The sequence below is a fragment of the Equus caballus genome, chromosome 29 (assembly GCF_041296265.1).
Source record: "Equus caballus isolate H_3958 breed thoroughbred chromosome 29, TB-T2T, whole genome shotgun sequence".
In the NCBI taxonomy this organism is placed as follows: domain Eukaryota; kingdom Metazoa; phylum Chordata; class Mammalia; order Perissodactyla; family Equidae; genus Equus; species Equus caballus.
In genome coordinates, this window is record NC_091712.1 from 30333373 (window position 1) to 30360194 (window position 26822).

Consider the following 26822-nt stretch of genomic DNA (forward strand, 5'->3'; position numbering starts at 1 on the left):
TTATCTTCTCTTTTCGGGAAACTCTGTCTTACACTATCTCTTATTTCCCTATTACAGATAGCATGGCAGTATAGTAAAGACATTCAATATGTAGCTGATAGAGCTCTGGACTATTTGAAAAGCAGGTAAGAAAAAAATAGGACCCTTTCTTCTAGTTATTATTTGCAGTTTTAATTTTTTCATTGATGCTGACTTTAACTTATAATGGTATAGTAAACAGTTATTTCCACTTACCTAGGAACACCTGTATATACGTTTGTCCAGGTAGTAAGAGAAATGTCCTTGACTTAGCCATCATTATTCCAATAGTATTTAGATCATTTATACCTTTGTCACTTAGCTAAGTGATGTTAATATTAAGTTATCATTTTTTGAGTAATCACTCTATTCCTCTGGGGCATTAGCAGCCTCAATTAACAGATGAGGAAACTCAAATTTCATTTGGTTTTTTGAAGTCACACAACAAGCAACCCAATGAAGAATAGGGATCTGAACATGGGTTGGCTAACTCTGAAGCCTGGGCTATGGAAACCCCCATGTAATAAACTGGAATCAAGAGCTTAAAAGTTAAGATCAGACAGAGACAAGAGACCCAGAGATTTCTGAAAGCTGAAAGAGGTGAGAGAGTTGGGAAGATTATTTTAGTTTGCGGTACCCTCCAGTCCTGCACCTTCATTGGCTATGAAGCCATGGTGTGCATTTCAGAGGCAAAAAGCAGTCTGTTGAGGAACTTTTCCTAGAGGTTCTGTTTTAAGTCTTCCCAGACTCCCTCTTATCCTTGTGAAATAAGTGGGGATAATCTTAATTTCATTTGAGAGATAATGAGACTGAGATACAAAGGAATCCAATGATTTTGCGATATGCCATTTCAAGGTGAACAGTAAAATGAGAAAATAAGAGCAAAACCGGATAATACTTTCTATCACCGTGAGTCCAAGAAACCCCTTATGCTGAAGCTGGGGATTCCTAACAGGTTCTTATTTCAAACTAATGTGATACTGCCCTTTCTTTGCCTTCTGATAAAGTTAAAAACATTTTTAAAAAAGCAGTGGATATTTATGAAGTAAGTGTTTTGACCAATGAAGGTACATTCAGAAAGACACCAAAAAAAGAGAGATCCTGAGATGAAATTGGCTTCCAGTCTTTGTTCATTTAGGAAAGGTTTGCCCATGTCTGGAAGGCAGAAATCATTTACGGCAATAAGTGGGTCTCTATGACACAAGAGAATGGGAAAAACAAAATGCCTGGGATTAGATGATGGTTTTTGTTGAGTTAGGATTCACATTAATTCTTCTGCTTGTTCAATATAAGAGGTTAAAGTCTGTGAAGAATGTGAAGCAAATAGGTTGCTGCTAAACTAGTAGTGACTTGAATTTTTTTAAGAGAAACTAGGGTTTCCCTCTTCACTCTGTGCAACTCAAGGGACTGCGTGGAGCCAGTCCATTCAATCTTCCTGACTTAAACATCCATGCAGTTGATGCCTCTCGGGCCTTCAGAGCCACAGATCAGGGAAGAGTGGGTACGGCACCGCCTGCTTACAAAAAAATCACTCACCTGGGGAGGAGGTGGTGCTCAGTAATTTGTAGATCCTTAGGATCCCACAGGAGCTAGTGGTTTCACTTTGGACACCAAAAAGACATAAGATACTAATTCTTTATTTTAATGAATTGTTAGCTTATATGTGTTTGGTTATATGTATATTTACATATAATATTGTGATATTTATTTCAAAGCACTACAAATACAGTGTGCTACATTAATACCTACTATTATTTAAAAAAAACCCAAACTCCACCAACGCTGGTCAGTCATTTTTGATCCTTTCCATGACTTCCATTCAGAGGCAGATTGCAGGCCCATTACAAAATAGGATAGTTCTAGGGCAAAGTCAGGAGGCAATTTCAGAAAATAGGAATTCCAATTTGCAGCCTGTAAGACAGGAAATAGAAGTTATCTTCTCACTGACCTACCCAGGAGAGAGGATGAAGGAAACACACACCCCAACTCATTCATGCATGCATTCATTCATGCAACATATATGTACTGAGCACCTACTTTGCTCCAGATGCTGAAGTTACAGAGGTGACCTGTCCCTGATTCACGGGGGTTACCGTCTAGTGGGGCAATCCCTACAGCACACCAAATAACCAATTAAAAGATGTGAGAGACTTGTTCAAGCAACACACTGAGAAGGCACTGTGGTCATACCCAGAACAGAGAATTGGCAATTGCTAAGCTGAATGGCTAATCTTCAATTCAAGCATCCTACTTGCATTTCGCAAGCAAAAGAAATAATTCCTAGCTAACCCTAGCATTGTATAGACCCCTCTGTTTCATAAAAGGGAATTTACAATTTTGGAATAAAAAGTTCTTTTTAATTTTGGGTGGTTGTTTTAGATGTTTGGGCAAAACTCAGGGCCAATGTTCACTTTGTTATGTTTTGATTTCTGTAGCTTGGCAAGGCAAGGGATTTTTGTGGGTGATTACTCCTATGAATATTTTTTTCTGGATTTGATATTCCACCTACTCTGTCCTTTCATAATCATCACACTCTCCTATTAATTTTTATTCTGAAGTTTTTGACATATATAGACACATTTTCTCTATTGAGTTATGAACTTACTTATCATATACCCATTTATTTATAATAGCATTATGTAATATAGTCATAGCTTAAAAATATCCTTTTCTTTCAAATGTAATTTGAATTTTCTAGTATAAATATTTTGGCATAGGGGAGAGGATTTTTAACAAGGGAGTGGCATTTAAACTATTTCATTGCGATGGCAAGAGCCCAGAAAGCTTGTTGGATTTTACAAATACGATTTGATTTATATTTTACTTTGTAAACTAGGATCAGGAGAACTCCTAATTAGAACCATGACTCAAAGCTATAAGGAGTACTTATTGATTCATATCCTGAAAAGACTGTAATGATCAAAAGTAAACATCTATCTCCCTTTTCATCCAGAGTTCAAGAGGTTAAGTGCTATTTGTCTCAAATCCTTGGCATTAACTCCATCTTTGTAATGAAGAAGACAAACAACATCCCTATCCATTCACCATTAGGATGTAGTCTATCAGTTAGCAAAATCACTCAATTAACAGCACTCTGTGAAATATACCACTTATTGCTCACCATTCCACATCTATTTGAACTTGTAAACAATGGTCACATTGAAGAAAATGTCTCATACTTCTAGAATGCATACTTATTTATGTTTCAATTGCACTAAGAGTAGGTGTCCTGGTATTTAAAACAAGGGCTGGTATAGCATGCATATCATGGCATAATGTATTCACTATTTGTATTTTATTTAATTATATTACACAGTTGTAAATTTATATTCATAAATATGCATACACAGAAATGTCCATTCCATTCATACATTTCTGAAGCTCAGAAAGGGTAATTAACTGCCTAAGGACATATAACTGTAGTTAGTAGTAAAGCTCAAATTTTAGCTTAGGGTAGGGTGTCTTCAGAGTCTGGAGGTTTTTTACTACTGTGCTAGATGGCCTCCCAGGAATGCATGAATGTCACTGAATAATCAGAGTTGTGGTTAAATATTTATGTACAAGTTTAGTCATCTTAGTATTATTTAAAATAGTGAAAAATTGGAAATGTAACACACACAATTATGTAAAGTGTAAATGCCCAACATTTGAAAAATGGTAAATAACTTATGGTACAAGGGAATAATATTCCACCATTAAAAATCATGTTTTCAAAAAACAGACCTATTCGAAGATACTTAGAATATAAGGCAAAGCAGAGAAATAAAATCAGGCTACAAGTCAATAGGAAGAGAATGAGGGTTTTTTTTTAAAAGAAAAAAATATATGCATACATAAAAAATGCATAGAAAAAAAGACTGGAAATAAATAGATCAAAACATTTTCAGTTATCATTTCTATTTCTTGATTTGGAAAAATGAGTGATTTTAATTCTTTTCTGTATACTTATCTGTATTTTTAAAATTATCTACAATGATCACATAGTAGTTTTATGATTAGAAGACGGTAAGCTATGTTTTCTAAAAAGAAATGTACAAATGGAACTCTTTAGCTTATTGAAGTGCTTTCTTCTAACAGTCAGCAAATATTTACTGAATACGTACCATCTTTCATGTGCTAAGAATTGAGATAGGATACAAAGTTGTAATACATGGGCTCTGCTTTCAAGGAGCTTCCAATCTAGTTAAGAAATGGAGAAAGGCACACATGTTCAGTATGTAAATGATACACGCTAAATATATATTCAACATCTCCTGTATTCTAGATTCTGTGTTAACCGTATTCTCTTTCAATCCAGACCACAGTTCTGTGAGGCTGATGCTTTTATCCTTATTTTACTTAAGAGCTGGGGTACAGAGAAAGCTGCCCGAGGTAAACAGTGGGGTTGGCATTCAGAATCCTGGCCAGCTGGCTCCAAATGTCTGCCATTCTGATTGCCCTTGTGGCTTCTCAGGATGAGAAACTGGAAACCAGAGAGATTTATCTACTGGTGAAACTAGAATAGCATTTAAATGGAGAGATGGATCAACCCTGACAGGTTTGATGGACTGATCCCCCCTCCTATCCTGGCCCTCACAGGATTAACCAGAAGGACAGGTTGTTTTATTGTCACCTACAAGCCATAGATTAATAGGAAACGAGTGAGTGTGTGTGTCTCCTCTATAGCATCTGTAGAATGACCATGGGATCATATTTAGTCTTTTGCTTGCCTGTTTATTCATTCAATGTGTACCTACCACCTTGTTGGTAGCAACAACTAGGCTTAACATTGGGGACCCAATACCCTCTACATGCTCACAGTGGGGATGATCTTCTGAAAAATTAGCAATCGAATGTGTGTGAGAAGTGCTGTAAAGAGGGGTGCAAATGGGCTGAGACCCCACCAAGAAGGAGGCAACTAACTCTTCCTGGGGAAACCAAATAGTTTGTAAACTCATTGAGGGCAGCAGCTCAGTGTAGTTATTTTCCCCCTGCTTTTGGAACTATCAGTTCCCATCACAATAGAAACGCAATAACTGTGTGTCAAACTGTTGAAGCTGAGGAAGTCAGGAGTCAAGGAAGGTCATCATTTAAAATTAGGTAACCAAAGCTAAGCATTTTCCAGTTGCTCTTCAACTCGGAACAGTACCCATTTTTTCCCCACTACCATCATAGTCCACATCTTCTGAAGACAACTCTTAAGAAAAGCATCAGGAGACCCAAAAGAACAATTACTCCTTCTTCCCTCTTAGTCTCAGATCAGTCGCAGAAGCAGGGAATGTGAAAACACTGGGGTCATCTACCCTACTCTATCTAAATTGGTTCCATATGTTCTATAAAACAATGTTACAGCTGTTATCCTTTTCCCCACTCACTTAAATAACACACTTTCTTTGCTCCAGCCCACCCAATGTTGGCACTCTGTCCCAAGCATTCCAACGAGATTTCTACTCCCAGCCTTTGTTCACAACATTTTTACCACAAATGCCCTCCTCTTTCTCTTCTCCCACTCCTTTCCATAACATCCACTTTACCATCAAACTTAAAAATGTCCATAATATTTGGCCCCTGCCGGGAATTTACCTTACTGGTTTACTTCCAAAAGTTTGCCAAGATACTTACACGGGGACGTTATAGAAGCTTTGCTGTAAGTTAGAAAATCTGGAAACAACTGAAGTGTACCATCTATTGAAGACTGTTAAAATAAATTAGGGAACATCAACATGATGAAATACCATGCAGCCATCGAGGATTGCATTTTCCACTTTCGTGTATTTTGAATTGAATTATCTCATCTCACCAGGCCTAGTTTGCACTGTATAGCCCATCTCCTCCTCCCCAACTTCATCTCTGAACTCCTCCCACTGTCTACCCTCCTGCTACGTTAGCCTTCTTTTTCTTCTTAGAATATGTCAATTTCATTTCCACCATGAGATCTTGTACTGGCATTTTTTTTCCCCCACATCTCTCATCTCTTCAAGGCTGACTCTTTCTTGCCGTTTGGTCCTCAGTTGGAGCTTCTCCTCCGTAGAAAGTCCTATCCTGGTCACCTCATCCAGGGGTCTGCAAACTTCTCTGGTAAAAGGCCAGATAGCAAAGAATTTAGGCTTTGCAGGTGCAGAGGCAATGTTTTCAATGCTTTGAGCAACTGTTCTCATGGAAAGCTAATGATCCTTTTTACTTAAAAATGGAAAAACCATTTTCAGTTCATGGGACATACAAAACAAGATGGCAGGCAGGATTTGGCTCAGACAACAGTTTGCCTGATCTCTTATCTAATCTAAAGCAACTTCTCCGGTCAGGTCATTCTTGATCACAATACCCTTCTACATTTTTATCACAGCACCTATCACTACTTGCTGTTTACTTGTTTTTCTGTTTATTATTTGCCTTCCTGCAGTAGAGCAGATGCATTGTCTATTTTGTTCACTGCTGTATGCCTAGTACCTATGAGAACGGTTGGCAAATAGCAGTTGTTCAACAAACATTTGTTGAACGAATGGTTAAGTTTTAAGACAAACTATATGCTCTTTGGGGGCAGGGGCCATGGGAGAATCATCTCTCTGTGATTCACGGTAGCCGGGAGCTTATATTGAATTTTTGTTTAATGAATGAAAGAGCTCTTCAAATTTAGCCTGTGCTAATATGATTTTGTGTAAACTCTCTTCAAATAAATTGCTCTGTTTTCAAAGGAAACAAGAGTAGAACCTTTGTCTTCATGAATTTAACATTTGTGGTTGTCTCTTTGCAGGTGACATGGAAGTTCATGACATGAAATAATTTGCAATTTTGCTGAGAGATTAATTTGACTCCTAGAGGCTGGTGAACAGGACTGAGTCTCTTAGAGAATAATGTGGCCAGAAGCCAGTGTGCAGCCCAGGATGTCTGCATTTAGGGGTGAGGTGGGCTTCAACTTAGGACCTTGTGTGTGTATGAAAAATTTTTTCTTCTGCAGAAAATAGATAAATGATGCCTGAAATGAAGACAACTTTCAGAATGATGAGGTAAGTCAAGAAGACTAAAAAAGTATTAATTATCAGCCAGAAAATAGACCTTTAGGATAAAGAGTGAAATGTTAAATTCACTGGTGACTAGAGTCTCTGATATAAACAAGCTAGCCATATGTTCTTTGTGAAAATTAGAAAAAGCAAATTTTGTGAAATGGATTCAGTGTTTCAGCCAGGAACAAAGCTGGTCATCAGGTGAAGTTGGATCATTCACACATAATTTTACAGTTATAAGAAGCTACATTGCATGGGGAAAATGATATGACAGTCTCTATGAATTTGTGGATTTTCAAGGGTTCCAAGCACTCTCCCTCATGAGTTAAAGAATCTATTGTTATTTAATGAGCTCATGGGGAGTTGGCATCTTCACAAACAAGAGACGGAGATTAACCTATAAAAAAGAATTAATTAGAGAGGATATTAACACTGGCAGAATTTAAACGCAGAGGACGCTCTGTCCTATTATTGAAGTATCCATTTCTCTGTTCTCTCCTCAAAACCCCCCTTCGCATTTTGTTCTCATTGCTGTGTACTGTTGATCCTTTCCCCTCAATTCTCCTGCCAGCCATTTTCCCCTGGAAATGTTCTACCATTAACAAATGCCTTACTGTTTAATGTTCTCTCTGAAAGTTCAGAAAATGACACAGACAATGTCTAATTATTAGCTTGCACAGTATGACCAGTGTCAACATTGTTACATTTTGCATAATTTCATGGACAGAATCTGTTTTACTTAAATACCATCAAACTAATTTACTCTGGATCAATGGGCAAGCTGATAACAGTTATAAGATGATTCTGTAGACACAGCCTATTCTAGGGGCAAATGTGTTTTATCTAAATGATCAAAAAGAAGCAGCATAATATTTGATATATTAACTCATGTGTTTCATTCCTGGCATTCCCTTGTACCTCTTGCCTTTCCCTGATTCAGCTGGTGGTACACCATTGGTTAATAAATGAAAATATCCTGCTTCATTTGAATCAACTGGTTTAAACTCAGAGAACAAGAGTACAATTCTTAACTTTGGTGTTTTAAAAGCTAAAACCAAGCATAAAATCTTTTGATGTGGAAGAATGTATAAGCAGGTAGTTTTCCTTATTCTTGGAAATAGGTAAAGGTTGTCTGGACTGGGGGATGGAAAGAATAGTTGGAGGGAAGCAAGTGAACTGAGATACGTGTCTCTGAGAATGGGGCCATGACTCTACCCCTATGCCAGACTGACAGTCCCAGGATAGGAATGGAACAAGATGAAAGAACTTCAGATAGTTTGGGAGAATCGGAAAACAGAGAGGAATTTTGCCTTGTGCTTCCTGGGTAGAACCTGGGAAAGCAGTGAGGCCTCTGGTTGCCTGCCCTGTGGGGATTGTATTTAATCATCCATTCACTCATTTGTCCACTCAGCATGTATCTTCTGCCTACCTAGTGGAAGACACTGCATTTTGCACTGAGAATGCCAATGTGTAGAGCAAAAGTATAGGGCCTGATATTAGTCTACAAAATCTTTGCCCACGGTCTGCCCTTCAAGCTGATGATAACTCCATCCCTCCAGTGTTCGGACAAAATCTTGGCATCATCTTCAATTCATCTTTCTGTCATACCCTGTAACCAATCCCATGAGAAATTCTGTTGGCTCTAACTTCAAAATATATCCAGAATCCGAACACTTCTCTCCACCTCCACGGCTACTGAAATAGCTCATAAGTCACCTTGCTCCAACCTTCCTTCTACAGTATGTTCTCCACATAACAACCAGAGTAATCCCTTTACAATCTAAGTCAGACTATGTCAGTCTTCTGCTCAAAACTCTCCATGAATTCCCCATTTCACTCAGAGTAAAAGCCTGAGCCAATCTGCCCCTCCCCATTGCCTTTCCAAATGCTTCTCTTGCTTTTTTCACCTTTGCTCACTCTACTCTGCCACACTGGCCTTCCTGCTGTTTCTCAAGTGGGCTCACTCCTGCCCTCAGGTCTCTGCACTTACTGTTCCCTCTGCCTGGAATGCCCTTCTCCCAGCTGTCCACTTGATGAGCTTCTTCACCTCTCAAGTCTTTGCTCAAACATCACCTTCTCAATGAGCTCTATTATTATTATTATTTTTTTGCTGAGGAAGATTCACCCTGAGCTAATATCTGCTGCCAATCTTCCTCTTTTTGTGTGTGAGCCACCAGCACAACATGACCACTGACAGACGAATGATGTAGATCTGCTCCCAGATAGTGAACCTGGGTTGCTGAAGTGGAGTGTGCCAAACTTAACCACCAGGCCACCAGGGCTGGCCCACAATGAGCTCTGTTCCAACAAGCCTATTTAAAATTTCAAACCACCATCCCTAGCCTGCATTCCTAAATCCTATTTACCTTGTTCTGCTTTATTCCATGGCACTTATCAACTTCTAACATACTATACAATTAGACATTTATTATACTTATTATTTATTACTCATTTCTTCATCCCATAATGCATAATTCACGAAGCCAGGGATTTTTGTCAGTTTTGTTCACTGAAGTTTTCCAAGAATCTAGAATAGGGCCTGGAATATAATAGTTGCTTAGAATTATTTGCTGATAGAGATTGTTGAATGGATTGCTTTACAGTGTAGAAAATAGCAGAATGATTCCTCAAGCGAGAAAAGTAGCACAATTTTAGTTGAAAATCTTGACCCAGAGAGGCACGGAAGAGGGCTCACAAATGGCTGAGAAAGAGTTCAACCTGAGAGAGCGTGAGGTCAGAGCAAGGGGTGCCACTTGCTCTGAGCACTGTGGACGGATGATTGGGGTGACTGAGTATAAGGCAGGGTGGACAACTGGCCACCAACAATCAGACACCCCACACCATGCCAACACTTTATAAGACTCTTATTATTTAGATGCAACTTTGAGTAAAAGGCAGATTAATTTTTCTTCTCCTGGCAGAATACGGGTTAAAAATAAAAAGTAATATAATATATAGAAAACATTACATGATTTTTGCACTTGAGTGTGGACTGAGATTTGTATCTTCTACCACAACAATATGGTCAACCTTTGTGATTCCTCAGTAAACTTGGATCCAGTCAACTGTGTCACAGCTGACACGTGAAGTGTGGTACTGAGAAATGAGTACGTGAAGCAGAGAGAAAAAATGGCTGCCTTTTACCATTTTTCCATTGTGCAAAAGTCAACTTTTCATGTTATGCACTGTCTTAAAAGTCTTCTTATTCATATTTTTAGATTGTGGTGTAATTTCTCAGAAGCTTGAGAGGGTATTATTAGATGATATTTATTCCAATATCCTCCCATTGCTTATTCCAATAGACACAGTGTACTTACCTCATGGACAATAAAATGGGAACTTTACTTCCATTTATATATTTAAAAAACCATAGTAAATACCTGCCATATGTGAGATAGTCTCTACAAATGAAGTGCATACAAGCTGAAATGCTAGCAGCCTCATAGATTTTTCCATCTATGTTCCAGTGGGACATCAAGAATAACATGTCCAAAATGGAACTCATCTTCAAGCTTTAAATCCACTTGTCCTCTGTTCTTTAACTTGGCTAAAGTCATCTCCTTCCATCTAGTCATCTAAGCCAGAAACCCTGGAGTGCTTCTAGAACAGTGCTACTTAAAGTGTGGTCTGCAGGTGAACATTGGGCCACAGATTACCATTGTGACAAGATAAGTATGGAAATTGAAAGTAAGCATTAGAAACTTTTATAGCAACCTGACATTTCTGCAACATCTAAGCACAAGATCATTTTCTTTTGTTTTGTTTTACAATAATATTGGTCTACGATGGTTGGAAATTCTACAAATCAGACTTCACTGAGTGAGTTTGAGAAGCACTATTCTAGACTATTCTTCCCCTTATCAACTATCTAAGAAGACATGAAAGCTGAAATACTCCCTAAATATATTGCAAATCCATTCTCTTCTCTCCTTTAGGTTTAGGCTCTCATTTCTTACCTGACCTATGACAGTGGCCAGGTAACTGCTTTCTTGTTCCTTAAACCTCTCCACTTTTCCTCCAACCATACACTATATTGCCTCCAGAGCCATTCTATGATGCAAATAAGATCATATGCCAACTTGTTTAAAATCCAACATTGGTTCTCCACTAGCCACAGAATGAAATACATGTTCCTTTGCATTATTTTCAAGGTCTTCCACAATCGGGCACTTTTCTATTTTTTATTTTAATCTTCTGTCACTCTCTGCTCTATAGTCTATATATAATCCATATCAAATTTATTTAGGTTACTAAACACACCTTACTTTTTCAGACCTCTGCAACTTTAAACATTCTGTTCCATGAAACTATAACTGTCTGCATTTGCTCCTTGGAAAAATCCTTCTTTTCTGTAACATACCACTCAACAGAATCAAATTGGGATTTGGACAGCAGAATCAGGGTAAAGTTCACTGTCACATCTGGGTCAGAAGTAAGAGTGTTAGCTCATCAGGGTAGGGTAAGAGAGAGTCCAAAGCTGGGGTGAGGGTTTCTGAGCCAAATTGCAGAGCAAGCATGACTCTGGGCAAGTCCAGATCTGGGAGACAAGAACCAAGCCAGGTGTCATCAAGAACAAGCTGTGGTGTTATTGAGGAGCAAACTCCAAGGACAAGAAAAATGTCACAAGATATTCCCCAGAAGTGAAAGCTGGGGAACCAAAGAGGATGCAGAAAAAAGTACTGTCTGAAATCTCAAACAAGAGCAGGGAAGGTGTACCCTCCAACTACACTGAGGTCTGCTAGATGCCTTGTTGGTGCTCTAGCTAGTTTTTGGTTCCACATGCCCCATGCGCAGAGATTCTCACTCTTGGATGCTCTGCGTCAAGGAATCTGGTATGTTTTGCTCAGATATCTCCTTCTGTCATTTTCTTGCTACTGTTTGCTTATATGTGTATCTTACCAATGTATATAAATCCTATAAATTTATAAATTTATTGGCTGTCAACTCACTGTATTGTAATTATTCATTTATTTACATATTTGCCACTCTGCTAGACTATGAGCTTCTGAAGGGCAAGACTGTACCTTACTCATTTTCATATCCTCAGTGCCTAGCACAGTTTATTGGCATAAAACTGGCATTTAAACAAATGTCTGTTGAATGAATTATTAAATGAATACATAAGTGCTTATGTAGAACATTCAGGGAGTAGATTTTGAGCAACCTTTTGGTTGTCCATTAGTATGCTTGATAATCCACTGTAAAATCTTGGGCATTGTCACACCCAAGCAGTGGTCATTTGACCTCGTTTCCAATTAGGACTTTCCAGGGGGAATATAATCTACAACTACTACACAACACAATATGGACTTGTTCTGGGGAAAGAAGCCCAAGACTAGATTCATGTGAGAAACTGAATTGTCCAGGTTATGAAAGAATCTAGTCCAGAGGTCAGTTCTTTCTGAAAAAATCCAGATAGTAAATATTTTAGGGTTTGTGGGCCATACAGTCTGTTGTAGTTACTCAATTCTGCATTTGTAATGTGAAAGAAACTATAGACAATTCATAAGTGAAAGTGTGGTTGTGTTCCAATAAAACTTTATTTACAAAAATTTGCAGTGGGCCAAATTTGGCCTGTGGACTATGATTTGTCCACCCCTGATCTAGTCAGTTCTTCCAATATTTTGTAATCAGAAGGGATTGGAGTGGGAGAAAAGAATAGACACTGATGGTTACTATATACCTTGAGTAGTTACTTGAGATTAGTTATCTCCTTTATCCCTCACAGGAGTCTGCAAAATATGTAATACTATCCCATTTTATGGATGAGGAAAGTAAATTGTTCAAACAATCTAAGTGGCTTTATAAGGTCAGATAAACCATAAGTGATGAACCTTCGATTTCAAACAGACTGAGATGATCACAAAACTCATAATTCCTTCACTAACATGCACTGTCTACACTTTGCCGTCCATTGATCCTTTGTTGTAAGTGATGTAAATTGTCATAATTTCAAAGTTGTCTTTTATCAGTCAGGAGAGGCATGGCTGTGCAGTGGTAATAACCCCACTAATCTCAAGTATCTCAAGAGCCCATGTGGGCTGTGAAATACAGCACTGCTGTGAAAGGGTGTTTAGACCTTAGGGCTGTGAGGTAGTTTTTTCTGACTGAGGAGTTTAGTTATTTTCCAGAGAGAGCAGAGAGAGTAGGCTGAGTGCAGACAGGGTGTGCTTCACGCTCATTCTATGTGTTCATATCAGGTCAGCAGGGACCTTGCTTCATATTGTCCTCACTCTGAGACCCAGACTGAGACCCAACACTGGAATATCACAGGTACCTATGGCAGGGGAGTGGAGATAAGGCAGATCATGCATACATTTTTACAGGTTTCTTCCCAGAATTAACACACATTAGTTTTGCTCACTCTTCATTGGTTAAAGTAAATCAGACGGTTTTATCTGACTTCAAGGGGACACATAGTTTGCCATGTACCCAGGATGAATAGGACTATAAATAGAAGTGAATAGCGCTAATGACTACCAAAACTTTAGTAGGGAAATTAAGATTTTTGCTAAGTAGATTAAATGTCAAAAGTTTTTATATCTGAAATTATGCCAATATGTGTGGGAGAAATTGGAGGTCCAAACGCCTTCAGAACATATTAATGTTAATATCACCTTATGTATAAATTGCAAAAACATTCTTTTCTGGCTCATTCACTCCACTGTATGTTTGGATAGTGAGTACTTTCTCCAAATATTTTGGCAACGGGAAATGGAGGCATCTACAAAGCATTGGATATTATTTAATATCTTGTGGAATTGTCAAATCAACGTTTAAAGAACATTTAGTAATGTTAGAAGTAGCATTTATATGATGATACATCTTGTTAGTTCTTCTACATGAAAAGGTGGCATGGAAATATAAGCAATTTGGAAGCTAGTGATAATTAGGAAATTGAATACAGGGAAACTTAGCTCTTTGGACGTGTTTGATACAAAGCCAAATTCTGTCCTCAATGACCCCTACATTTTCACCACCAGAACTGCGTCCTTTGTTTCTATGGGTGAATGTACCTTACGCTATATCCCCCCAACCACAAGGACATGAATAACTACTAGAAAACTGGAGAGTAATTTGCAAGCACTCTAAATCTATGACCAATTTTCGCTTGAGTCTTTTTCACTGGTTGCAGCCCACAGGGGGCTGTTTACACATCATGAGGCTTCTCTCATCACCATGGCCACTGAATGACTGAAGGCTTCCAGCACTTCAGGGCTCATGCTGATCTTAATGCTGCTTCTCTCTGGTTTCCCTTAACACTTAGGAGGGGATGAGTTGGGGGGATTGAAGACAGCAGAGCTTGCTGCCTCCATCCAGGAGCTGAAAAATGTCTTCTAGTCAGTTTAAGAATCCTAGTAAGTGAATTAAGCTTACTGCCTTGGATTCACTCCTGGTCCTTAGGCAATTTGATTGTCTTTTATTTTCTGTAAATGTAACAGGAAAAAGTCCATAGAAATCTGTCTTATTGCAACATTAGAAGGCCAAGCAAACAAATTTTAATAAATTTTATGTTGTTTCTTGGCTAAAAAATCATAATCCCATAAACCACAGCACCATAAGAAATGCCATACTGGGCCAGATTAATGGTGCATCCAGCCAGCGTCTTATCCCTGACTGTGATTCTAAACGAGATTTTTTGAGGGGAGTGTAAGCCAATCTCAAATGTGCCCAGATTTTTTAACTTAAGGAGGTTTCATTACTAATTACTTTTTCTGAAATAATTTTATGGATTTATAAAAGTGGAAAAGCTTTATCTAAATTCTCCTGAAATATTTTCCCATTTTATCATCATACATTATCTTTACACTATGTAAGACAAGGAGCAAGCCTATCTGACCTCTAATACTCTGGGAAAATGGGAGAAGGGTCTATTGAGCTGGGAAGTGGATGTTGTATTTTCTCTGGTCCTCTAGATTCATGCCTCTCCCTTCTCCCCCTGGTCTGTGCCCTGGGAGGTTGATCTTTGTGAACTACATCAACCACTCTTTCTTGCCCTCTGACTTCTATTAGGTTTCAGCCAATGGGAGGCACTAGCGGGAAATCAGAGTGTAGGAAGAGGGAAAAGTCAAGATATGTATTCCCTTGGCTCCCTCTCTCCACTGTCTGAGGTTGGCAGGGGCTCTATTTCTCTATAAACACTACAGCTCCTCCTGGACAGCCCTCTCTACAGCATCAGCCTCAGTGAGTTCCAGTAGCTGCTCTCATGCCTTTCCCCTTTACTCCTACGCTCAGTTTCTCTCTGTTGCTTATCCCTAGCTGATTCATCAGCCCTTCTTTGTTACTCTTAACTCTGCCTACTCTTTTGCAAACAATCACTTTAACAAGCTCTCTTCAGCTGCCCTTTTTGAACGAGCCATCTGTTCCCTGCTAGGCCCCTGACTGATACAGGGTGGTTTGCACCTTTTGTCTGGGTGCTATGCTGCTTGGGGTAGATGCAGAGATTCTCTGAGCGAGTGTGATGGAGCTAGATGGCTCTTACAGCCCAAGGACTGATTTTGTTGAGCTCCACAGAGAATTTTCTGCTGGGAATAATTGATGAGGGTTTTTCTTCTCTGTGCCTAGTAAGAGAAAGCATATTTAGTGCCTTCCTATATGCCAAAGAGGAAATTGAACAGAATACACCCTTGACAGTGTATTAGTTTCCTGCTGCTGCTGTAACAAACTACCAAAAACTTAGGTAACTTAAAACAACACAAATTTATTATCTTACAGTTCTGGGACTCAATTATCCAAAATGTGTCTCATTGGGCTAAAATTAACCTGTCAGCATGGCTGCTTTTTTTTGAGGTCTCTAGGGGAAGAAACGTTTCCCTGCCTTTTCCAGCTTCTAGAGGCACCCACATTCTTTGGTTCATGGCCTCCTTTAATCTTCAAAGCCAGCAATAGCAGGTTGAGTCTTTCATACATAGCATCACTCTAACTCTCCCGCCTCCTTCTTTCCTTATAAAGACATGTGATTACATTGGGCTCACCTGGATAATCCAGGGTGCTCTCCCCAGTTCAGGGCCAGCTGATTAGCAACCTTAATTCCATCTGCAATCTTAATTTGTGCTTGTCATGTAACATAACATATTTACAGGTTCTGGGGACTAAGACCTAGATATCTTTGGGGTAGCCATTATTTTGCCTACCAGATGGAGCTTGACACCATAGAAGGGGATGCAAGCCTATAAAACTATTCTGCTTCTGTCACTATACAAACACAGACGCAGGGTGAAGGGTATTACCTAGGAGTTCAGTGACTTAGCATGGATTCTGGGAGCTGCTCTACTACCGTCTAGTCATGAGACCTTGAGAAAGCAAGAGTTACATCAGGCAAACTCTGAATTTTCTTCTAACTCTAAGAGACAGTGAGTGTTTTGTTTAATTGGTAAGGGAGACACATTTTAAATTCTAGTACTTCAAAAGAGGGCTAGAATTTCTATTTACTTATGATTTCAGCAGAAAAGATTAAAAACTTAGGATCGATGTGTACCAATATCTTTCCAACACTACCTGAAACACATTCCCAAGAGTTAAGCCAAGAGTTATGGTGATATATTTATTGGACCAAAAGTAATAGTGACATTCACTCTGACATGTGAGCTTTTCCTGTACAACCTACCTACTAACCTACATTGACTTTGCTAGAAACTTGGTCTACATTTATTCAGTGAGATCACTATCTCTGCTTAAAACCAGAACATGCTATTGAAATAGGAATTGGCTGGTTTGTCCTCTATAATAAGGATTATATAAGGATTTTCCCAAAGCTTAGGAATCAGTTCTCACCTCAAGCCTCCACAATAGTAATTAAAAAACAACGTGACAGTGTGAGAATAATAAAACAAAAACAATCCTAGAACATCCCAAGAAGTGAAAAGTATTTTCCAATTCGCTTAATACATCATATGTGGATTGGATGATGTCACATTAAGGCTGCTGATACACAGAGAGTTGGGGCCCTTGTTCAAAACGCGTTGAAATTTAGAGCCATATTTTCTGTGCTGAGATAGTTGCTGGAAGTTTGGAATACATATATTTTTTTGAAAAAATGATATCAGATCTATTTCCCCAACCATTTATTTTTCTCTTCCAAAAACCATAGTAATAACCTTTTCTAACTACATAAAAACTGCACTCATGCCAAAAAATTGCAACAACATATGCTAATTCAGTGCTGTAGTAACTTCATGACTTGATATTGCCTTAGAAACGAAGTCAGCCTTGAAACAGGGTTTGAATTTGACCCTCTGTGCAAATTCTAACGAAGAAGGTAAGTGGTGCTGCCTGTGTCAAAGCCCAGGACTCCATCTCCTGGCCAGGGATGGACGACATCGCTTCAAAGCATCTTGTTTTACTCAAGAGAAAGAGGAGGTCACAAAGAACATAGGAGATGTGAAGAGGCACACATCACACCTACAATATGAACATATTTTGGTGTTGGTATGCAGACATGTCATGGCTGATGACTAAATCCTTAGGTCTTTGGAGGTAGCTGTAGGACCCCAAGGTAGGGACTCTGACTTTGAAGGTGTTATAGAGTTCCTTTCCCTGGATCTCTGAAAGCAGAATAGATTCTCACCTTCAAGTACTCTTTGAATTAGTCTAGTCCAATCTGGACTTAAAAATCAATCACTCGATAATAAATGTACATAGAACCCTGTGTGTTATATGATGTGGGAGTAATAGAGAAAAGTAATGCACCGTCCCTGTGGCTGTCAAGGAGATGAGATAAGATGAGAATGTGAATAGATAATGAACAATACAAGGCAGCACTTAATAAGTGTCTGTTGAGACCAAAAGATCCTGTGTTTTTCTCTCTTATTTCGTGCTATTTATTAAAATACTATCCATTCTTTAAAGCCCATCCACTGAGAAGCCTTCTTTGATCCTGCTGAGAGGCAGTCTTTCTCCTTTTGTAGCTTCATGGCACTATTTACTGCTTTTATGCAATTACAATATTTGTGTGTATTTCAATTTCTCTACTTAATGGTAACACTTCCGGAGGGCAGGAAGTAATTTTAGGAATCCTGTTTTATCCCAGTGTCTATTTCATGCTTCACCTATATAGGAGTCCAATGAGTATTTATCAAATGAAAAAGTGAATACATTAATTCTTGTTAAAAGAACAAGTGACAAGTGTAATAAGAACTTAGAGTATAAAGTGATCACTTTGGCTCAGGATGTTGAGGGAAAGTTTTGTGGAAAAAATCATATTTGATTCCCTTTTGAGGTTATTGTTAAGAGTGCAGTCCTTGCTAATATGTCAAATTCATGGCATAGAAGAGTACAAGATTTACACATCTCTGAAGATTTACACTATCGATAGATACTATCATGTTTCCCCTGCATTATTTCAAACTTTGTTTCATTTTTACATTAACACATCCTTTGGTATTATATGTATACACCAAGTAGATTCAGAGCTTCTTTTTTTTTTAAGGAAGATTAGCCCTGAGCTAATTACTGTCAGTCCTCCTCTTTCTGCTGAGGAAGGCTAGCCCTGAGCTAACATCTGTGCCCATCTTCCTCTACTTTATATGTGGGACACTTACCACAGCATGGCTTGCCAGGCGGTGCCATGTCCGCACCCGGGATCCCAACTGGCAAACCCCGGCTGCCGAAGCAGACGTGCACACTTAACTGCTGCACCACTGGGCCGGCCCTAGAGCTTCTTATGCATTATAATTGGCCAGACCAGATGGAGTGATTTCTGAACTAGAATTTAAAATCAAACACAATTCCTTTTTAAAGAGGTGGAAGTTTAGAAACAACTGTTCCGGCAGACTTAGCTTTCATTTCTAAGTGGGGTTGTGTTTGTTTTCAAGCCTTGTTTGATGATGAAGTATTGGGATCTCCACCCTTGAGCTACTACAGATGCATGACACATACACATTGCTCTTGACAAAGAGAAGAGCATAATTAGAGCTGCGTGGTAGAGTTTTGCGTGGCCACGTGGCTGTTACTATTGTAGACATGGTTGAAGTGATGGTTGCTTTTGCTTTTGCTTTTGATTTTTAAGAGCCTGTATGCAGAAACCAAATGATGGAAATTCCCTTTGTTGAACAGGTTCTGGGAGGCCCCAAAAGAATAAACACTGAAGAGTAATACGTGCTAATTTTCAATTGCTTACTATGAGCTAGACTCTTTACGCTAACTATCCCATTTAATCCTCAAGATAATCCTATGAAATCAGTATTACAATTCCTGTTTTACAGAGGAAAATGAGAGCATTAGGGTCACAGAACTAGTATAGAGAGGAGCGTTTTCTTTTTTAAGGCTGAATATATTCTCTTGTATGTGTCTACCATAATTTCTTTATCCATTCATCTGTTGATGGACATTTAGGTTGTTTCCATATCTTAGCTATTGTGAATAATGCTGCAATGAACGTGAGAGTGCAGATATCTCGTTGAGATCCTGACTTCAATTCTTTGGGATATATACCCAGAAGTGGAATTACTGGATCATGTAGTAGTTTTATTTTTAATTTTTTGAGGAAACTTCATACTATTTTCTATAATGGCTGTATCAATTTACATTCCTATCAGCATTGTCCAAGTGTTCCCTTTTCTCCACATCCTTGCCAACACATATCTCTTGGGTTTTCTTGTTTTTGTTTTTTATAATGGCCATCTTAACAGGTGTGAAGTGATATCTCATTATGGTTTTGATTTGCATTTCCCTGATGATTACTGATATTGAGCACCTTTTCACGTGCTTATTGGACTTCCCATGTCTTCTTTTGAGAAACGTTTATTCAAGTCCTTTCCCCATTTTTTAATCGGGTTATTTATTTATTTTTTTGCTTTTGAGTTGTAGGAATTCCTTGTATATTTTGGATATTAATTTCTTATTAGATAGAGGGTTTGCAAATATTTTCTCCCACTCCATAGGTTGTCTTTTCATTTCGTTGATGGGTTCCTTTGCTGTGCAGAAGATTTTTAGTTTGATATAGTCCCATTTGTTTATTTTTGCTATTGTTTCCTGTGCCCTCGGTGTCATATCCAAAAAAGTATTGCCAAGACCAATGTCAAGGAATTTGTTTCCTATGTTTTCTTCTAGGAGTTTTAAGGTTTCGGGTCTTAAGTTCACATCTTTGATCCAGTATGAGTTGATTTTTGTGTATGGTGTCAGATAAGGGTCCAAATTCATTATTTGCATGTGGATGTCCACTTTTCTCAGCAGCATTTATTGAGGAGACTGTCCTTTCCCCGTTATGCATTCTTGGTACCCTTGTCAAAAATTACTTGACCATATATGTGTAGGTTTACTTCTGGGCTGTCTATTCTTTTCCATCTGTCTAAATGTCTGTTTCTGTGGTAGTACCACACTGTTTTGATTACTAGAGCTTTGTAATACAATTTGAAACCATGAAGTGTGGCGTCTTCAGTTTTGTCCTTCTTGCTCAAGATTGCCTTAGGATTGTTTTTTCTATTTCTGTGAAAAATACCATCAGAATTTTGATAAGGATTACATTAAATCTGTAGATCACTTTGGGTAGTATGGGTGTTTTAACACTATTAAGTCTCTTAATTCATGAACACTGGAAATCTTTCCATATATTTGTGTCTGCCTTCATTTCTTCTGTTAATGTTTTATAGTTTTCTGTATACAGATCTTTCTCCTTCTTGGTTAAATTTATGCCTAAATATTTTATTATTTTTGATGCATATTACCCCAAAATCAATGCTCGGAGGATTTTGAGGTCATAGAGCTGCAACTAATATGAGCTGCCCAATTGCCCATTCCCTCCCGCCTGGGGTTGAACAAGGCAAATACCCTAGCTTCCTGTTTCAGTTCTCATACTGTAAACAAGTGTCTTTTTCAAGGTCTATTTAGTAGCAACTTTCTCACATTTTTGTGCTTTTTTGGGGTAATTTTGTTGTTTAAAATGACCCCTAAGCATAATGCTGAAGTGCTGTCTAGTGTTCCTAAGTGCAAGAAGGCTGTGATGTACCCTACAAAGAAAATATGTGTGTTAGATAAGCTTTGTTCAAGTGTGCTGGCTGTGACTTTAATGTTAATGAATCAGCAATATGGTACATTAGCCAAAAGGAGAGGAAATTTGCCTCTCTGTATGTAAGGCCAATCTAGAAAGAATGAAGCTAGTATCTATAGTATGCGATGAAGTTATGGGAAAGATGAAAATGTGGATAAATTTGTGAATTCATGAGATGAGTTTAAAAAAGCTTAGCCCCAAATATTTCTATTGATGGTCAAAGGATGCTCCCCCAATCGTTAAAATTACTCTCTCAGATTATAGTATTTTCTCCTAAGGAATTTATTAGCTGCTAGAGCAGGTGAATTTATTGGACTAGTTATTCAACATGTGGCAGAGAAGAGTCTTTGGGGAATAAATTACAGGAGAGGTAGATTTTAGTAAATATTTGGATCACTGTCCCAGAGTAGACTGTATCAGTCATGGGGTGGTGATAGAGTGAAGAGACTGTGAAGTTGCAGGAGTCCTGGCACCCAGAAGGGGCAGGAAAGCTGAAGAGCCTATTATGGGCTGGAGGGCACAGTTCAGGAGGTGAGGACAGAACACATATGTGGATAATAAGAATCTAACAGGACAAATTCACTTGCTTGCTTTATTTCGCAAGTTTTCCCAGAGCCTTGTTGAGGCTTACAAGAAATTATTTTATTGACATGCCTCATATAATGAAAATTCAGTCCATTTGGCTCAAAATAACAGTCATGATTACTGAGAATTTGTGCTAAATGCTATTTGTGTTTCATCAAATTGCTCTTTAGTCATTAATTAAACAATTACTCAAACTGAAAATGTGTCTCTTAGGAGAATGTTAAAAAATAATCATAAAGAACATAATCCTCATTAAGAACTATTAGTCCAAGTGTGACAGGCTTCATTTTGTCTTATAGAAAACAGAGATGTGATTTGGTATTTAGTCAAAATAAATGGGTTATGACACATTCCACCCTTTAAAATGTTCCAAGGCTGGTGGGATAAAAGAAGGAGATTTGCAGATGGTATGCTGAGCAAAGGCATCTAATGAACCTCGTGTTGCCACATAGCAACAGCATTAGCATTTCATTTGTTGGAATGAATTATTTGAGTTTTGCACTTTTTCAAAGGGTTTACGCACTGATTTTTATGCATGGTGTAACTAATCATTAAAAATGAACAAAGCCTTGAAAAATAGAACTTATTAACAAAGGTTACAAGACCTGAAATGATTAAATCTGCGAGAAGACTGATGGAGTTATTTAGGCAGGATTTTTCAGCACCTGAATGAGGACTGTCCAGAAGATAGTAACTACCTATTCTTTTTCTCCATGGAATATATTAATAGGTCTCACAGGATGTCAACCTGAACTAAAATAGGAGTTTTTGAGGTGAGTTATACGAAAGAACTTCCTGCCTCTTTTGGCAGGAAAGACTAAAATAATTTAGCAAAGAAGACGTACAATCTCATTCCCCTAAGAGTTTTTCCTGTCCCTCCTCCAAAATTAGAGTCAATTCTCTTTGGCCTGAGAGATATAGGAACAGTCTTGTCTGAAGATAGGGGACCAAATGATGTTTTGATGTCTCTGTTTTCAACAGGATTGGTTGTGGCAGTCAGAGTAGTGTGCTCAATGCTATATAAGCCTACTACTATTCTAAGATCGTATGGCTTTATTCTTTTTATAAAAGAGATCTCAAATTAGAGGCTGAAAATGTAAAAATAATGACTGCCTTATCCCTGAGGAATTCTTAAAGCATATCCATTTTCCTTGCCTCCTATAACTACTAGTTCATTACTAGCAAAAGCAATTTTATTCATATTTCTTCGCTTGCTACCTCCTCCTTTGTCCCCCTCCTTTTCCCTCTCTCCCTTAATCTGACCCACGCAGAGCAGTTACTTGAGGAAATGGTTTTATGAATAAAGACCGTATCCTTTGCTCAAGAGCCTTGGTGTGCGATCATAGATTAAAGCTTTCATTTTGAAAGTCAGAGCAATATGCAGCCATAAAAATAGCAGTAGCAGAATTATTTTAATTACTGCATGTAGAAGCATAAGAAAGATTCAAGAAAAACACAGCACTGTGCTTGTAGGCTTTCATGGCTACACTCTGACTAATTGTCCTGGTGTTCATGCTGGGGCCAAATGGGCCACCTCTTGGGGAAAGTCACAGAGGTTATTCCTGTGTCAGATATTGGTTGCACTGATTCTGTGCTTCTCATTGTCCCTCTGTTCTGTTTTGATTTTGTTTTAGATCTCATAGTTATTTACTTCCCCGTACATATAGGCACTATGGCCTTCTGATATTTCACTATAAGAATTTACCATGTGCTCCTAAACTGTATTTCCAGGTGATTTAAAATATGGATGCCCCACGCAATATTTGGAACATACTTACGCTAAACAATTATTTGTTGTTTATCTGAAGTTCAAAAATAACTGAGTGTCTCTTCTGTATTTGTATTTGTGAAATCTGGCAACCCTACATCTGGATGGTATTTTCATTAATTTGATGATGTTAGATGTGATTATCTCAAATGAGTGGTGTCTATTGCAATCCCAGAGTAGTGAATACTGAAAATTTCTCAAACAGAGCAATATGGTGCAAACTCACTTGGGGTTAGAGGGAGTTAATGATTTAAGGATGAACATTACCCCTTAAAGTGAAGAAACAAAGTGAGTTTGGATTCGTTGACTAACCAAACAAGTGGACCAGAGAATAAGATGAGTGGACTGAGCTAGTTTTTGGCAGAGTAGGAACTTTGTGATTGTATTTGTTTTATCTATGAAACTACAAAGCAAAGAAGACATCAGAAGACAAGAGGCTCCCTGTGAGCCAGAGTGGAGAGGGTACCAAGTTGATCATTGAATGCTTTTGCCTGGAGTGATGCATATATCTAATTTTGGTAAATGTTCTATGTGTACTCAAGAAGAATGTGTATTCTGCTGTTTTTGCATAGAGCATTCTCTAAATGTCAGTTAGGTCATATCAGTTGATAGTGTTCAAGTCTACTGTATTCTTGCTCAATATAGTATTTGCTCCAACAACTGTTGTGAAAGAGGTTTTGAAATATCTGATTATACTGTTGATTTCTCTATTCCTTCCTGCAGTTTTAACAGTTTTTGCTTCATGGATTTTGAAGTGCCGCTATTAGAGGCCTAAACATTTAGATTGCTATGTCTTCTTGATGAACTAATCCATTACTCTTTATTCTTTAAAAAGTGACCTTCCTTATCCTGCAAAATAATCTTTGTTCTGGAATCTACTCTGTCTGATATTAATGTAGCAACTCCAACTTTCTTTTTGTTAGTTTTCAGACTATGTCTTTTCCCATTCTTTCACTTTTAATCTATTTGTGTCTTTATATTTAACATGTTTCCTATAGGCAGCCCATTGTTGGGTCTTGTCCAATATGATGATCTCTGCCTTTTAATTGGATGTTTAGACCATTTATATTTAATGTGATTATTGATATGATTGTGTTTGAATTTATCATCTTGCTATTTGTTTTCTGCTTGTGTCATTTATTTTTTGTTTCCCTTTTACTCTTATTCTGCTTTCTTTTAGATTGAGTATTTTTATGGTTCCATTTAATCTCCTCTGTTGGTTTATTAACTATAATTCTTTGGGGTTTTTTTTGGTGATTGCTTTAGGTATACATTCAATTTAAAGAAGTCTCCTTGATATTGCCCAGACGCACTAAATATGCTCCCAGTTCAGTGACTTTGCTCTTTGTTCCTTCTGCTGGAAATGCTCTCCTCATGCAGATATCTACATGTCTCTCTCCCCTATTTCATTTGGTCTCTGCACAAATACCACTTTATCCGAGAAGCCTTCCCTGACCTCCTAATCTAAGGTAGCTCTCTAAACCTGGTCTTTACTTTTTAATCCAGCTCAATTGTTCTTCACAGTCCTTATCATCTCACAATGCATATTTATTTGTTTATTTTCTCTTTCTCCCCATTAGGTATGTAAGTTTCATTAAAACAAGGGAATTCACTTTGTTCACTGTTGAATTTCCAGCATGTAGAAAAGTGCCTGACATATTAAGCTCTTAATAACCATTTGTTGAGTCAATAAATGAACACAAGATTCAGAATTGGAGAGAGGATATCTTAGGTTAATGTCTAGTTTGATCTACTGCAGTATCCAATCACCACAATGCATTTGGCTGAACTAGCTGGAGAGATATGTGCCCCTCCATCTTGGTTATTGCTCTGTCTGTGGTCCTTTCAGAGTTGTACACTTGGTAGAAAAGGGTAAATTTCTAGTCAGAAGAGGAACACTTGTGAGTTAAACATGAGGAAAGGGTTTTCAGGGTATTTTTGGGCTCTTTCCTAGCCTCTTTGTTCTTTGTATCTCCCAACCCACCCTGCCTATCTTCTTTCATACTCACACTCTAGATTAATTTGGCACAAATTTCTCAATACCTCTAAGCTCAGAACTTCAGTCGTCTTCAGTATTTAGAGGTCAAGCACATTTTTTTTTTTTCAGAAAAAAAAATACAATGATGTTATGAGGGAAAGGGAGAGAGAGAAAGAAGGAGAGAGAGAGAATGATAAAATGTAACATTTGGGAAATCTGGATGAGAAACCACAGGAGAAAGAAGGAATGATAGAGGGGATGATAAAATGTAATGTTTGAGAAATCTGGGTGAGAAGCCATAGGAATTCTTTATAGTAATTTTTACAACTTTTCTATAAGTCTGAAATTACTTTCAAATAGGAAGTAAAGAGAATAACTTCAGGCATCTTCACTTCCACTCCTTCCTCTGATCCCCATAAACCAAGAGAGTCTCATGTCCCGTTGTTTCTTGTTTGTCATCTGACTTTGGAGCTCTTGCCTCATTTCATTTCCCTCTGGCCATACCCCACTTACTGTTCCCACAGCTCTCATATTCCTCTCACCTAGAATCTTGCAACAATCTCTGAAACTGGCCTCCTGGGGCCATCGCTCCTGGCTGCCATCCACCCCACACATGGCTGCCTAAATGCTTGGCCTGCAATAGCGGTCCAACGGTATCGTTCTTCTGCTCAAAAGCCTGTGCTATCTCCTTGTTGCCTGCAGAACGAAGTGCCATCCCTCAGCTTAGGATTGATAGTTCTACCAATTAGCCCCAAACACTATTGTTAGACTTAGATCCCACCCTGCCTGTGTGTGTCCCTCCCATTTGATTCTCTGCCATTCCAAGAACACACCTACACTTTTCTGATCTCTTTGCTGTTCTCCCATCTCCTTCCGTTGAAAGGTTTCTTCAGGGGCTGGTGGGTGGTGCAGCAGTTAAGTGCGCACGTTCCGCTTCGGCGGCCGGGGTTTGCCAGTTGGGATCCCTGGTGCGGACATGGCACTGCCTGGCAAGCCATGCTGTGGTAGGCATCCCACATATAAAGTAGAGGAAGATGGGCATGGACGTTAGCTCAGGGCCAGTCTTCCTCTGCAAAAAGAGGAGGATTGGCAACAGTTAGTTCAGAAGTAATCTTCCTCAAAAGAAAAAAAAAAAAAAAAAAGGAAAAGAAAAAAGAAAGACTTCTTCAAATTCTACCTTTTCTGAAGGTCTTCTCCCTAGAGGTCCCCCCATCGCTAGGAATTTTCTTCTGAGGATTATTAGTCTATAGCGCTGTGGTTTAAACCTTTATTACAGCTGGCTTCATCTCTAAGCTGTGAAGACTTTGACGGAAAGAAACTCATCTTACTCACCTCTGTATCTCCTAAAATTTAGAACACCTCTACAGTCTTAAATATAAAGCTAATCGATGTTTGCTGAATTGAACTGATTTAATTTCGAATCTCATTATCACCACCCTCATGGCTATTTCCACAAAGCCCTTGTCTATCAAACTGTTTCATTTGAATCATATTCATTTTTTACTA

The 26822-nt window shown here is 38.4% G+C and overlaps 1 long non-coding RNA gene across 1 annotated transcript; it reads right to left on the reverse strand.

The window, feature by feature from the left end:
• Nucleotides 1–1675: 1675 nt before the first annotated feature.
• Nucleotides 1676–26224, reverse strand: LOC111771260 (uncharacterized). The gene is made up of 4 exons (XR_002805004.2): nt 26150–26224; nt 5620–5692; nt 4122–4197; nt 1676–1929 (listed from the first exon to the last, which is right to left on the reverse strand). It is a non-coding gene; the product is annotated as an uncharacterized lncRNA (long non-coding RNA).
• Between the last annotated feature and the right edge of the window lie 598 nt (nt 26225–26822).